Genomic DNA, 13,302 nt, shown 5'->3' with positions numbered 1-13,302 from the left:
ATATAAAAAATATTAAATGCCCTATTTCTGGATGGAAAGACATATGACATAAGTTACTTATTGACATGAGGTTACAAATTCTAATAATGAAGGAGATAATGTAAAGAAATAATTTGCATGCATTTGTGTTAATTTAAAAACAAGGTAGAAGCAGATCATGCAGCAAGAGTTGGATCTGGATGGTGGGTAAGGACTAGGCTCCTCATCCCTTATGGGATACCAAGGAGTTTTGACTTGATCTTGAAGGCACTGAGCCATTAAAGGATGTTAAGCAAGTGGTATAAGCAGTTTTTCATTTTACAAGATCACTCTAGCAGCAGCATGGAAGGGAGGCAAGTCTGAAGTTATAGAGACCTAAAGAATATTGCGGTAGTAGTCTAGGGAGGAGAAAAGGTGGTAGCAAGAGGGAGGAGGATAAAGAAGCAGAATTAAGGGACAATAAGGTGACATTGAGAGACTCTCTTAGTGATTCGATGTAGGAAGATGGGGAAAGGGAGAAACCTAAGACAACTCCCACGTCTCAAACTTAGGTGACTGGGTGAGGGTGGCTCTGTTCGTGGAGATGCAGAATATCGGAGGGCTAGGTTTGTGTGAGGATAATATAGTCACTTTAATGTTGTGTGGGCTGAGTTTGAGATTTCTGTGGGGTACCTGAGTGGAGTTTCTAATGGGACATTTGGAAATAGGAATTATTTCTTTGCAAAGGGAGCTAGAGACTTCAGGATCACAGCTTCAGGGGCTTAATTAAAATAGAAGTTGAGGAGAGGGTGATTGGCCAAAGATAACAAATCAGCAGCCATTCACACTTGGATAAAAATCTCAGTTTCCTTGGAGCTAAGTATTCAATTTCAAATTCTCAAGAGTCACCAGTACTATGGTAGTTTAGAAATCCAAATCAAGTACCTTAAGAAATCCAAATTTTTATACTTTTTGTACATTGTTTTCTTCCCATAAAGAGTCAATGGAGTGAACTTTTTAGGCTTTAATGTAAGTATAATGCAATATAAATGTAACTACTCAAATATTCCTGTCATCAGGACAGAATTCAAGTAAATATCATCAGGACCAAAGCTGACCTCATGGTGGCACTCCAGTCTTGTCGGAATAAAGGGCTCTGGAATCATGTTACTAACCTCCAAGAGGACAGTCCGCATTGAAGTAAAGAGTTGGCATAAACTCTAGATCCATAGACCCCACAGTGGAACTTCCTGGGGAGAAATTGCAGGGGAGGGTATGCTTTTCTGGTTTTAAATCAGCTCTGGCCTGAGGCTGGATCAACAGTATAGGTATTTAATATAGCAGAATGTCTCCATCCGAAACAGAAATTCCATCAGGGCTGAAAACTAACCAAAATAATATTCTCATTATTAGTTATCCATAGCTACCATTTATTGGTGCCTATTGAATGCTGCACACAGTTCCGGGTACTTTTCATATTAGAAGGGCTCATTGAACCCTCACAACAACCCTATGGGATTGGTAATTATTCTTGTTTTTCTGAAGAAGTCACTGAGGCTCAAAGACATTAAGTAGCTGGCAGTATATAGCCACACTATATTTTGAACCCAGGTTGTGTGATTCCCAAACTTGTGACTCCAGCCTTAAGCAAGGCTGCATTGCCTCATCTTACTGATGCCAAGATGAAAGCAGTAACAGATGAAACGTAGTTTTCTTTGGGTATAGATGTTTGGCATGAGGTAATTTCAATAATACCATATTTAAAGAGATCTAGTGAGGACGCCTATTGTGAATTTGAGGTCTCTTCATGAAATTCTTCCCTGCCTGTGAGAAACACATGAGGATATTTAGAATCACATGTATGTCCCACAAGGTACTTATTAATTACAAAGAGAAAAATAGTAAATTTACAGTGGAGAACCCTTGCAGACACTATATTAACAAAATCATCAAAGTACAAATGATAAAGCAAATGTGGTAAAATAACAATATTTGGGCCATAGGGAAATTCTTTTCCTTTTATAGTGGAAAAAACAAAAAGGACAAGGGAGGATCTGTTGACGTCAGTTAGCAACGGAGTGGAGGACTAATTTCTATCTTTGATCTTCATCTGTGAAAGCTCAAATCCCACAAAGGTTTCCAAATGAAACATTCACCTTTCTAAAGGGTAGAGAATTACTGGGGAATCCCAGAATTTATATAAAGGAAGACTCCCAAAAGAAAGACATAAATAATAAAACTCAAGAATAATGTTATTATACTGACCACAGACTACAGAGGTGGGAGTTTGTTGTTCTTGCTTCTACAATGCTTAATCAAGAGTGTCAAATCATATTTATAAAGCATTTTTAAAATGCCTCACAGACTTCAAAGTCATAAAGCTTCTCTGCATCTCTAGGGATTAATGTCTATATTTTGTATATTCTCAGCCTAAGATAATTACCAGTCTGCCTATTTTTAAAAGAATTGTTCTTTCAGTGAGAAGGAAATGATGTCTGGAGAGCTTTTTGTTCAAAATGTCGGTGTTTGCATGATTTACAGTATAATTAACCAGCCTTGTAGCACCAGAAAACTGGCTCCCTTAACTATTCATCATTTTCCAGTGACTTCAGATCATCAACTCTACTGGGAGGAAATACCTCCTCCTTAGAGATGTAAAAATATGATGTCCCTGATCATCCCCATAGATAGAATGTGATCTAGCCTTATATACCTATTGTTTTTCAGATCTAAGGGATTTTTCCTTCATTATTTTTGACATTACTACTGTTGGTGCTAAAATCTAATTAAATACACATGTACAAAATCTAATCTACTTAAGAAGGATTTCGTTATTCAATTGCTTATAATCACCAGAACACATTTGTTAAGATATAATTGTGCTGCTTAAAAGACATACAAAGTCTAGTAGCCCAGAATCTAAAACAAAAATACCTATATGGATAAATACGTAGTGAACATTATCACAAAAATTACTTTAAAGCTCTATATTATAACCTTACCAGGTATCTTAAAAACTTCAAATATGTTTACTTTTGGTCTAGTTATCCTACTTCTGAGAATTCACCCTAAATATATACCTCCAACAATATGGAAATACATATGCTCTAGGTCAATTATTGCTGCATTGTTTGTATTTACAAAATATTGAAGACCATCTAAATGCCCGTTTAGAAAAGAATGGTTGGATAACTTATGATATAAGCACAAAATAGAGCATTCTACATCTGTTAGAAAGAATGTGGTAGATGTCTGCATACAGATGTGAAATGATTTCTAGTATATATTGTTTAATGAAAAAAGCAAAAAACAAAAGAGAATGCTACCTTTGTGTTAAGAAAAAAAGGAAAGTGAGAAAATAGGCCTGTGCCTGCTTTTTGGTCAAAAAGGAAAACAGGAAAGATACACCAGAGACTAATGAGATTGTTTATTTACCAGAGGTGGGTGGGAATGTGATTGAAAGGGTGAGGAGGGTGGACACTAAGCAGAAGATGGAAAATGACATTTCTTTTGAAGATTCCTTTTTGTATGGTTCTTTTAGAGCCATGTTCATGATTCGTATATTGAGGAAAAAAAAAGAAACACACACACACACACACATGCAAATAAGGGAAACCCTAACAACGGAATACAAACAAATCAAACTACATTTCAAATGAATAATAAAGTCACACTGAAATGTAGGTGTGAGGGTTGGGAGGGGAACTAATTCAAGCCAAATAACCTAAGAATACAATTTTTAAAAAACTGTATATTCTTAGACTAAAGAAAAAATGAACTATAAATGAATATTAAACTTTGTGGGTTTGGGGGCGCCTGGGTGGCTCAGTCGGTTAAGCGGCCGACTTCGGCTCAGGTCATGATCTCACGGTCTGGGAGTTCGAGCCCCGCGTCGGGCTCTGTGCTGACAGCTCAGAGCCTGGAGCCTGTTTCAGATTCTGTGTCTCCCTCTCTCTGACCCTCCCCCGTTCATGCTCTGTCTCTCTCTGTCTCAAAAATAAATAAACGTTAAAAAAAAAATTAAAAAAAATAAACTTTGTGGGTTTGTTTTTACAATGGTTAGTTTTTTTGTCTTTGTTTTTGTTTGTTTTTGGTAGCAATTCTAGAACTTCTTGCCGTGTATTCTGGGATTGGGTAAATGAGTAAAAATATTATGAACAATGGAATTCAATTTTCTCACTGAGAGAAAAGAGAGTTACAAATAGGGAAAGAGAGAAGAGTAGAATATATCTTATAATAATGGATTAGAATTGGACAAGACAGTACAAACTCATGGTGTTTAACATAGATAGATATGGATATGTGTGGATAGATATGGATATAATTTCCTAGCTCTGTCCACTGAAAAATCTCAGAAGGAATAACGCCCCAGGAGTAATAAGCACACTGGGCACCCAGAATGTGGTTTCTAAATCCTGTTTGCTACTGAAAGGAGCCAGAGCTCCTTGGAGAATTGGCTGGTTCTAGAGCTTGAGCTGGGAAGGAATATGATGAACCTCATATTATGCATCATTTTAAGCTACTAAGTTAGGAAGCGCTCAAAGAATGGTGGGACATGTCCAAATGATAAAGAGCCATACTGAAAAGTCTTCAACCAGCCAAATCTGGGACAATTAAGCATAAAAATAAAAAATAATAGTAATATAGTACCACTTATGGACTAAAATAAGAATATAAAAACATATAAGTAAATAAGAGAGTAAATAACAAATGTGGGAGAAGGGAAAGTGAGTCCTTACAGTAGAATGGTAGCTAATAAATGTAGAAGGAATGATGGGATTAGAAAATCACTATTTGGCAACCATGATAGTAATAGTTGAATTGGTAGAGGATGGTTAAGCTAGTGGGTGACATTTGGATGAGAAACAGGATATTTACATAGTTACAAAGTATGTTGTCACAAAATATTAACTAACTACAAAGGGAAAAGTAGTAAATTTATAGTGGTAAAATATGAATTTTGGGAAATCTTGGTGAAGATTACAGGGATTTTTTTACTATTTTTACAACTCTTCTGTAAGGTTGAGATTATATAAAAATTAAAAATAAATGGTAATTAAAGCAGCTCCAAGGAGTTTGCTAAGCTACGGCAAGACAAAAGCTGTAATCAATGCATAGCAAGTTGATTCTGCCTGCCTCCTTAGCCATCAATTTGGAGAGGGGAGTGGTGGGAGGTCAAAAATCTTATTAGATGTTTCCTTGGACAAAATTTTAAGAAACTATTTTGGTCATTTTTTATTTTAGATTTTATTTTTTGTAAGTAGCCTCTACCGACATCCAAGGTGGGGCTCAAACTTACAACCCTAAGATCAAGAGTTGCATGCTCTAATGACTGAGCCAGCCAGGTGCCCTAAAAATATTTTGTTTTGAAAAGCTGTAAACCTGTTGGAAAAGAGTTTTTGATAGCATTTTTAAAAACTCCCTGTTATCACCAGAGACAAATTCTGTTTCTAGTTATTAAAAAAAGCAATTGGATGAAGATTTCAGTCCCAGGAGACCCAAAAATCAGAGAAATCAAGAGTAAAGAAATGGAGTAATTTCTCTTTTCCACCCAGATAGTAAATTTAAATAGAAATTTATGATTATTATGGCAGTTATAAAGTCTTAATGTGACTGATGCATTGGCATACCCCCCAAACTGTTTTTTCTTTCCTTTTACACAGAAATAAGTAAAAAGATCATTGAAAAGAACTGTCCTGGGGAGAGGGGAACCCGAGGGCCTGAGGACCCAACTGCACATCCAAGTGGTTTGAACTCTGAGCCTCTTGTAGTCCTGATGAACAATTTCACTTTCCTCAAGTTTGTAACAGTTGGAACTTCAACAGCTGTGGGTTTATGCACTTTGGGACCAGTCAACACGGTGCAGAGTTCAAAGTGCTAAGAGACAAGAGATCAAAATGGCTTCCAGAGGAAAGACAGAGACAAGTAAATTAAAGCAGCATTTAGAGAACTAAATTGGAAGAAGAAATTTGAACAGACTAATGCAGCAATTACAGGCTCTGGAGGAATGCAGAGAGGAATGTGATAGAGATGAATATGAAGAAACCAAAGAGGAAACTCTGGAAAACTAAGTGAATTTAATGATTCAATGGAGAAAATTTAAAAGTCTGAAAATATGACTTTGATAGATGAGCTAAGTGGAAAGCAACTGCTAAGTGGAAAGCACCTGGAAGGCAGCTATCAGCCAGGCCTTTAAAACTCTGGAGGTTTTCAGGGGTGTCTGGGTGGCTCAGTTGGTTAAGCCTAGGACTTTGGCTCAGGTCACGGTCTCAAAGTTCTCAAGTTCGAGCCCTGCATCAGGCTCTCTGCTGTCAGTGCAAAGCCCACTTCAGATCCTCTGTCCCCCTCTCTCTCTGCCCTTCTCCTGCTTGCTCACACTCTCTCTTTCAAAAATAAATAAACATTAAAAAAAACAAAACAAAACCTTGGAGGTCATCAGATTATTTGCAAAGAAACAACCAGGACAGGGGCACCTGGGTGACTTAGTCAGTTAAGCGTCTGACTTCAGCTCAGGTCATAATCTTGCAGTTCATGGGTTTGAGCCTTGCATCGGGCTCTGTGCTGATGCCTCAGAGCCTGGAGCCTGCTTCAGATTCTGTGTCTCCCTCTCTCTCTCCTCTGTCTCCCTCTCTCTCAAAAATTAAATAAACACTAAAAGAGAAAGAAAGAAAAAGAAAGAAAGAAAGAAAGAAAGAAAGAAAGAAAGAAAGAACAAAAAAGAACGAACGAACCAGGGCACCTTCAGACAAGGTGAGCAGGGATGGATGGAGATCTCATGGCAGGAAAGTTGGAAAGAGGCCTGTACACTCAAGACAAAGTGGAGATACTAGCTGCTCTCAGGAAACTTAGGGAGAAGCTGACTGCAGATGATGAGGCTTCTTGTCAGCACATGCAGGTGCTACACTCAGCCAGTTTGAGAAAGTCTCTACAGACCTTGGCTTTGGAGACAAAGTTCTTGCACTGGCAAGCTCTGAGTTTGAAAAAACGAAAACATGACATGGTGTGGAACCTTGGGACATTGATCACATTCTTATTATTCTAGGGATTTTGAATCATTGCAAAGAAATCACGAGATTCTTGAATGCATTGATAACCTAAGAAAAGGTGACAGAAAAACATACTTGTGGCTCCTGGTTATACCCTTCATCATTGTGCTTTGTGTAGGGCTGCCTACCTGAGTGATCCTAGACTTTTGGAGATGAGGGACCCATTAGACCTTATTCATTATGTCTTGTGTGTTTGAGAGAGAGTACAGAAAAAAGTTTCTCTGTTTTTATTAAGCCTTCGTGTTTTTTTTTTAATGTTTATTTTTACTTTTGAGAGAGAGAGAGAGAGAGAGAGAGAGAGCAAGTGGGGGAGGGGCAGAAAGAGAGGGAGACACAGAATCTGAAGCAGGTTCCAGGCTCTGAGCTGTCAGCACAGAGCCCAACATGAGGTTCAAACTCACGAGCCATCAGATTGTGACCTGAGCTGAAGGCAGACACTTAACCAACTAAGCCACCCAGGCACCCACAAGCCTCCTTGTTTTTAAGTGCTGAGAGTAAATGAAAAGATGTGAACTAAAAAGCAAAAAAACAAAAAAAAAAAACAAAAAAAGTGCTGGTAATGAGGTGATAATACTTCTACTATCACAGCTTGCCAGATACTATTCTAAATATTGTTCATATATTAATTTATTTAATCTCACAGCAACCCTGCGTAGTAGACCCTATTATTAGACTCAATTTACAATCGACAAAACCAAGGTTCTCAAACTTTCTTGATTAACTGTGGTCTTCAAGTCTCAGTAATTTTTTCATGACAACTCACACCAAAGGAAATACCTAGTAATTCCACTTGTTAAGTTGTTAGATCCAAATATCTTAACACATATTTATGATTTCACAACTGAGTAGCCATTAAAATACATACAAATTGAAAGAGCGAATAGTATTCTTATTTCATTAAAAATTTTTTAATGTTTATTTATTTTGAGAGAGAGAGACAGAACGTGAGCAGGGGAGGGACAGAGAGATATGGAGACAGAATCGGAAGCAGGCTCCAGGCTCTGAGCTGTCAGCACAGAGCCCGATGCGGGGCTGGAACTTATAAGCTGTGAGATCATAACCTGAGCCAAAGCCAGATGCTTAACTGACTGAGCCACCCAGGCGCCCCTATTTCATTTTTAAATAGTCAAATTACTTGCTAATGGGAGATGTGAGGCTGTTGGGTGCTGCACAACTTCTCCAACCTTGAGCTCATATTAGACACCACCACACTCATTTCCTGCTCCATACTGATGGTATTCATGCAGTGCTTGCTTTTCATCACAGCAAGTGCAGAAAACTCATCTTTGCAAAGATATGACATCATTAAAAGAGTAAGTTTAATGTTGAAACCATAATCTACCTCATACTAGAAGTTCACATAATTTCTAACAGATGTTGAGTATCACTATGTTGCCCTTAAAAAATTTAAATATTATATGTTTCTAATAAAGACCATATATGAAAGCCCCACAGTGAATATCACACTCAATGGGGAAAAACTGAGAGCTTTCCCCCTAAGGTCAGAAACAAAACAAGGATGTCCACGCTCATCACTTTTATTCAACATAGTACTGGAAGTCCTAGCCACAACAGGCAGACAACAAAAAGAAATTAAATTCGTCTGAACTGGTAAGGAAGAAGTAAAACTTTCACTATTTGCAGATGACATGATACAATATATAGAAAACCTGTGAGATTCCACCAAGAAGCTACTAGAACTGACAAATGAATTCAGTAAAGTCACAGGATATAAAATCAATGTACAGAAATCTGTTGCATTTCTACACACTAATAATGAAGCAGTAGAAAGAGAAATTAATAAAACAATCCCATTTACAATTGCATCCAAACTAATAAGATACCTAAGAATAAACCTAACCAAAGAGGTAAAAGACCTGTATATGGAAAACTATAAACATTGATGAAAAAAATTGAAGTTGACACAAAGAAATGGAAGGATATTCCATGCTCATGGACTGGAAGAATAAATACTGTTAAAATGTCTATACTACCTAAAGCAAACTACAGATTTAATGTAATCCCTATCAAAATACAAACAGAATTTTTCACAGAACTAGAGCAAACAATCCTAAAATTTGTATGGAACCACAAAAGGCCCTAAATAGCCAAAGCAATTTTGAAAAAGAAAAGCTAAACTGGAGGTATCACAGTTCCAGATTTCAAGTTATATTACAAAGCTGTAATAATCAAAACAGTATGGTGCCAGCACAAAAATAGACACACTGATCAATGGAACAGAATAGAAAACCCAGAAATAAACCTACAATTATATGACCAAGCAGGAAAGAATATCCAATGGGAAAAAGCCTCTTCAACAAAAGGTATTGAGAAAACTGATCAGCTACATGTGGAAGAATGAAACTAGACCACTTTCTTACACCATCCACAAAAGTAAACTCAAAATGGATTAAGGACCTAAATGTAAGACCTGAAACCATAAAAATCCTAAAAGAGAGCATGGGCAGTTATGTCTCTGATATCAGCCATAGCAACATTTTTCTAGACATGTCTCCTGAGGCAAGGAAAATAAAGGCAAAGATAAACTATTGGGACTATATCAAAATAAAAAGTTTCTCCACTCAAAGGAAACAATAAAACTAAAGGCAACCTATGGAATGGGAGAAGATATTGCAAATGACATATCTGATAAAAGATTAGTATCTAAAATATATAAAGAACTTATACAACTCAACACCCGAAAAACAAATAATCCAATTACAAAATGAGCAGAAGATACGAACAGACATTTCTTCAAAGACTTCCAGATGCCCAATAGACACATGAAAAGATGCTTAACATCACTCATCATCAGAGAAATGCAAATTGAAACAACAGCAAGATATCACCTCACACTTGTTGGAATGGCTAAAATCAAAAACACAAGAAACAAGTTTTGGAGAGGCTGTGGAGAAAAAGGAACCCTCGTGCACTGCTGATGGGAATATAAACTGGTGCGGACACTGTGGAAAACAGTATGGAGTTTCCTCAAAAAGTTAAAATTAGAATTTCCCTACGATCCAGTAATCACACTACTGGATATTTACCCCCAAAACACAAAAACATTAATTCAAAGGGATACATACATCTCTATGTTTATAGCAGCATTATTTACAGTAGGCAAAGTAAGGAAGCAGTCCAAGAGTCCATTGATAGATGAATGGATAAAGAAGACGTGGCATATATATGATTATAGTGAAATAAGTCAGAGAAAGACAAATAACATATGATTTCACCCACTTGTGGAATTTAAGAAACAAAACAAATGAGCAAAGGGGAAAAAAAAAGAGAGAGAGAGAAACAAACCAAGAAACTTAACTATAGAGAACAAACTGATAGTTTCAGAGGGGAGGTGAGTAGGGGGATGGGTGAAAGAGGTGATGGGATTAAGGAGTACTCTTGTGATGAGCACTGGGTGATGTATGAATTATTGAATAGCTTTTTGTACACCTGAAACAAATGTAACACTATATGTTAGGCATACTGGAATAAACAAAAAAACAAATTAAATGTTCTGTGCTTCCCCATAGGCTTATTGCTATGCACCCTGTGGTATCTTGGGCTACAGTTTAAGAACTGTGGATCTAACACAGAATTATTTTCAGTTTGAGGGACAGAACTCTTGGGCAAAAATACAACTCAGATTGTCATATGTGATATTACTTAATTTGTGTGAATGTTAACAAATTTTATAAAACATTAGTATTTTAAAAATCTTGCTCTCCATGTATTATTTATTTATTTATTTATTTATTTAATTTTCCATGTATCTTTTTTGTTTTACTTTTTAAAAAAATTTAAAAAAATTTTTATGTTTATTTATTTTTGAGAGAGAGAGAGAGAGAGAGAGAGAGAGACAGAGCACGAGTGGAGAAGGGGCCAAGAGAGAGGGAGACACAGAATCCAAAGCAGGCTCCAGGCTCTGAGCTGTCAGCACAGAGCCTGACGTGGAACTCGAACTCGTGAACTGTGAGATCATGACCTGAGCCAAAGTCTGACACTTAACCGACTGAGCCACCCAGACGCCCCTTAAAAATTCTTTTAATGTTTATTTATTTATTTTTGAGAGGGAGTGGGCAGAGAGAGAGGGAAAGAGAGAATCCCAAGCAGGTTTTATGCTGTCAGTGCAGAGCCCAATGCAGGGCTCAATCCCACAAACTGTGAAATCATGACCTGAGCAGAAGCCAAGAGTTGGACACTCAAATGACTGAGCCACCCAGGTGCCCTTCCATGTATCTTTTAAATGCATGTCTCTTACTTTGTTTTGTCTAATTGCTTTGGGATAAACTCCTATTTTGCAAATGACAAAGCAGAAACAGAATCATCTGGAATGAACAATGAAATGTTACATCTTAAGGTCAAGGTAAATCACTGCATTTAAGGAATGGGAAGCAAAGACATTCCTGAAATGATAAACATTTGAAGCTGATATATATACTTAAAAAATACTTTATACTACCAAGTGCATAGAGTGAACTCTAGGAACTTTGCAAGTTTAACTGAATGAACTTCTCTTTTAAGCAACCTTATTACTTGAAAATCTGGATGGTTTAAACCAGTATACAAGGGGCTTATTTGTTTTACAAATGATATTATTTGAGAGTCCTTGGTGCATTTAAAGTAGGATGTGGTTCCCTGAAATTAAGATGTATGCCTAACTTTTTGGACACATTATTATAGAAAATATCTCATTGTTTACATTGCATTTTGTGTTTTGTCTTTGAGAAGGGTAGGAAGTGAAACATCCATCTCCTAATTGTGTACAAAGGGAAAATGAGGCACAGAGAATAGTGAGTTTAGCATCATGCAATAAGAAATTAGAAGGCATCACCTACTCGTCTTGGTTATGAAAAATCATGTGAAAAAAAATCATGTATGGATGTTAGTCTCTAAATATCATAGTTCTTTTCACAATAAGGTGATGATACACAACAGTCAGTCAATAAAATTAAAAATGCCCAGGGGCTCCTGGATGGCTCAGTTCATTAAGGGTCTGGCTCTTGATCTTGGCTCAGGGTATGATCTCATGGTTTGTGAGTCTGAGTCTTACGTTGGGCTCTGTGCTGACAGCACAGAGCCTGCGTGGGATTCTCTCTCTCCCTCCTTCTCTGCTCCTCCCCTGCTTGTGCTCTCTCTCAAAATAAATAAATAAACATTTAAAAATGCTCTTTTTTTTTTTTTACAATGATTTTGTACTAAAGTTAGTGTATGTGATTTTTCCTCAAGAATTGAAGTCTCAATTCTGCTGACTGTACTGACATAGCCAAGATAATGCCAGCATACGGTATGCCATGAGTGGTCTGAGTGATAGAGGCTTGATAACAAGCAGAAGGAGATGCTCACTGCTGGTTTACTCCTACAGCCATGCTAAAGGGTTTACTTTGATTAGTGTGACATCAGCACATATTAATAGAATGAAGAACCAAGAAAATTTCACTTCACTTTGCCATCATCATTTTGATGGTTGATTGACCCAACAAAGCTGGGGTTCCCAGAGCACTGAGTAAAACAACTCTGAGGCACCTTTGCAAAGTTATTCTGCAGCCCGGACTGAAATACTGTTTTCATATCTTCCGTGGGGCCTCTGTTATTTTAATTATGGGGAAATTACAGAGCACTGTCCTCCCCAGGCAGTTTGCTGCATGTGGCCCCTTTCTTTTCACTGTTCAGGCTGAGTCCTGGGATTCTTTAAGGTAGAAATAAAAGCATTTCCCTGGGTCCTTGGGAAAAGCAGGGAAATCTGAAATAATCCTGATGGAGAAGTGGTCTTTTTATAGATCTGAATACTAGATCTATTGTTGCTCAGGTGTCCTGAACGATTGTCTTCGGGACTGTGAACCAGAGTTCCCTATCCGAAGTTTCATTTAAATGTCATGATGAATTGGTTGCAAAAAAGAGGACAGGGAGGAATGTGAAAGGGCTTGTATAACAAAGAACCATAAATCATTGCTGGTGCAGCGGGCCCCCCATCATTCAGCCTGTGGGCTTCTTGACAGAGGTGCTGCAGGGAGAGAGAGGAGAGGGAATGGGGTCTTCCAGCTGTGGGACTGCAGCGTCCTCCAAACCAAGAAAGCCACTTAACCCCAACCAAATCCTTCCTGAGGTAGGAACTTATCATTTAAGGAATGAAAGATAGGGGCAGAGGGACCTCTATCTACTATGGTGCAAGGCACTATGCAAGCTGCCATGGGGGTGGGCAGGGGAAGGGAAAGGGAGAGTAAGACCAAGATAAATAAGATACAGCACCTGCCTTACTATTTATTAGACATTATGGCAAGGACTCTGCCCCCCTCTTCAG

General features: G+C 37.7%; 1 pseudogene; it reads left to right on the top strand.

The window, feature by feature from the left end:
• Window positions 1-5,703: 5,703 nt before the first annotated feature.
• On the top strand, window positions 5,704-6,980 carry LOC132688635 (protein LZIC-like; annotated as a pseudogene).
• Window positions 6,981-13,302: the final 6,322 nt, after the last annotated feature.

This window comes from Panthera onca, chromosome E1 (genome assembly GCF_046562875.1).
Source record: "Panthera onca isolate mPanOnc1 chromosome E1, mPanOnc1 haplotype 2, whole genome shotgun sequence".
In the NCBI taxonomy this organism is placed as follows: domain Eukaryota; kingdom Metazoa; phylum Chordata; class Mammalia; order Carnivora; family Felidae; genus Panthera; species Panthera onca.
This window is presented reverse-complemented; position numbering and strand designations above follow the sequence as displayed.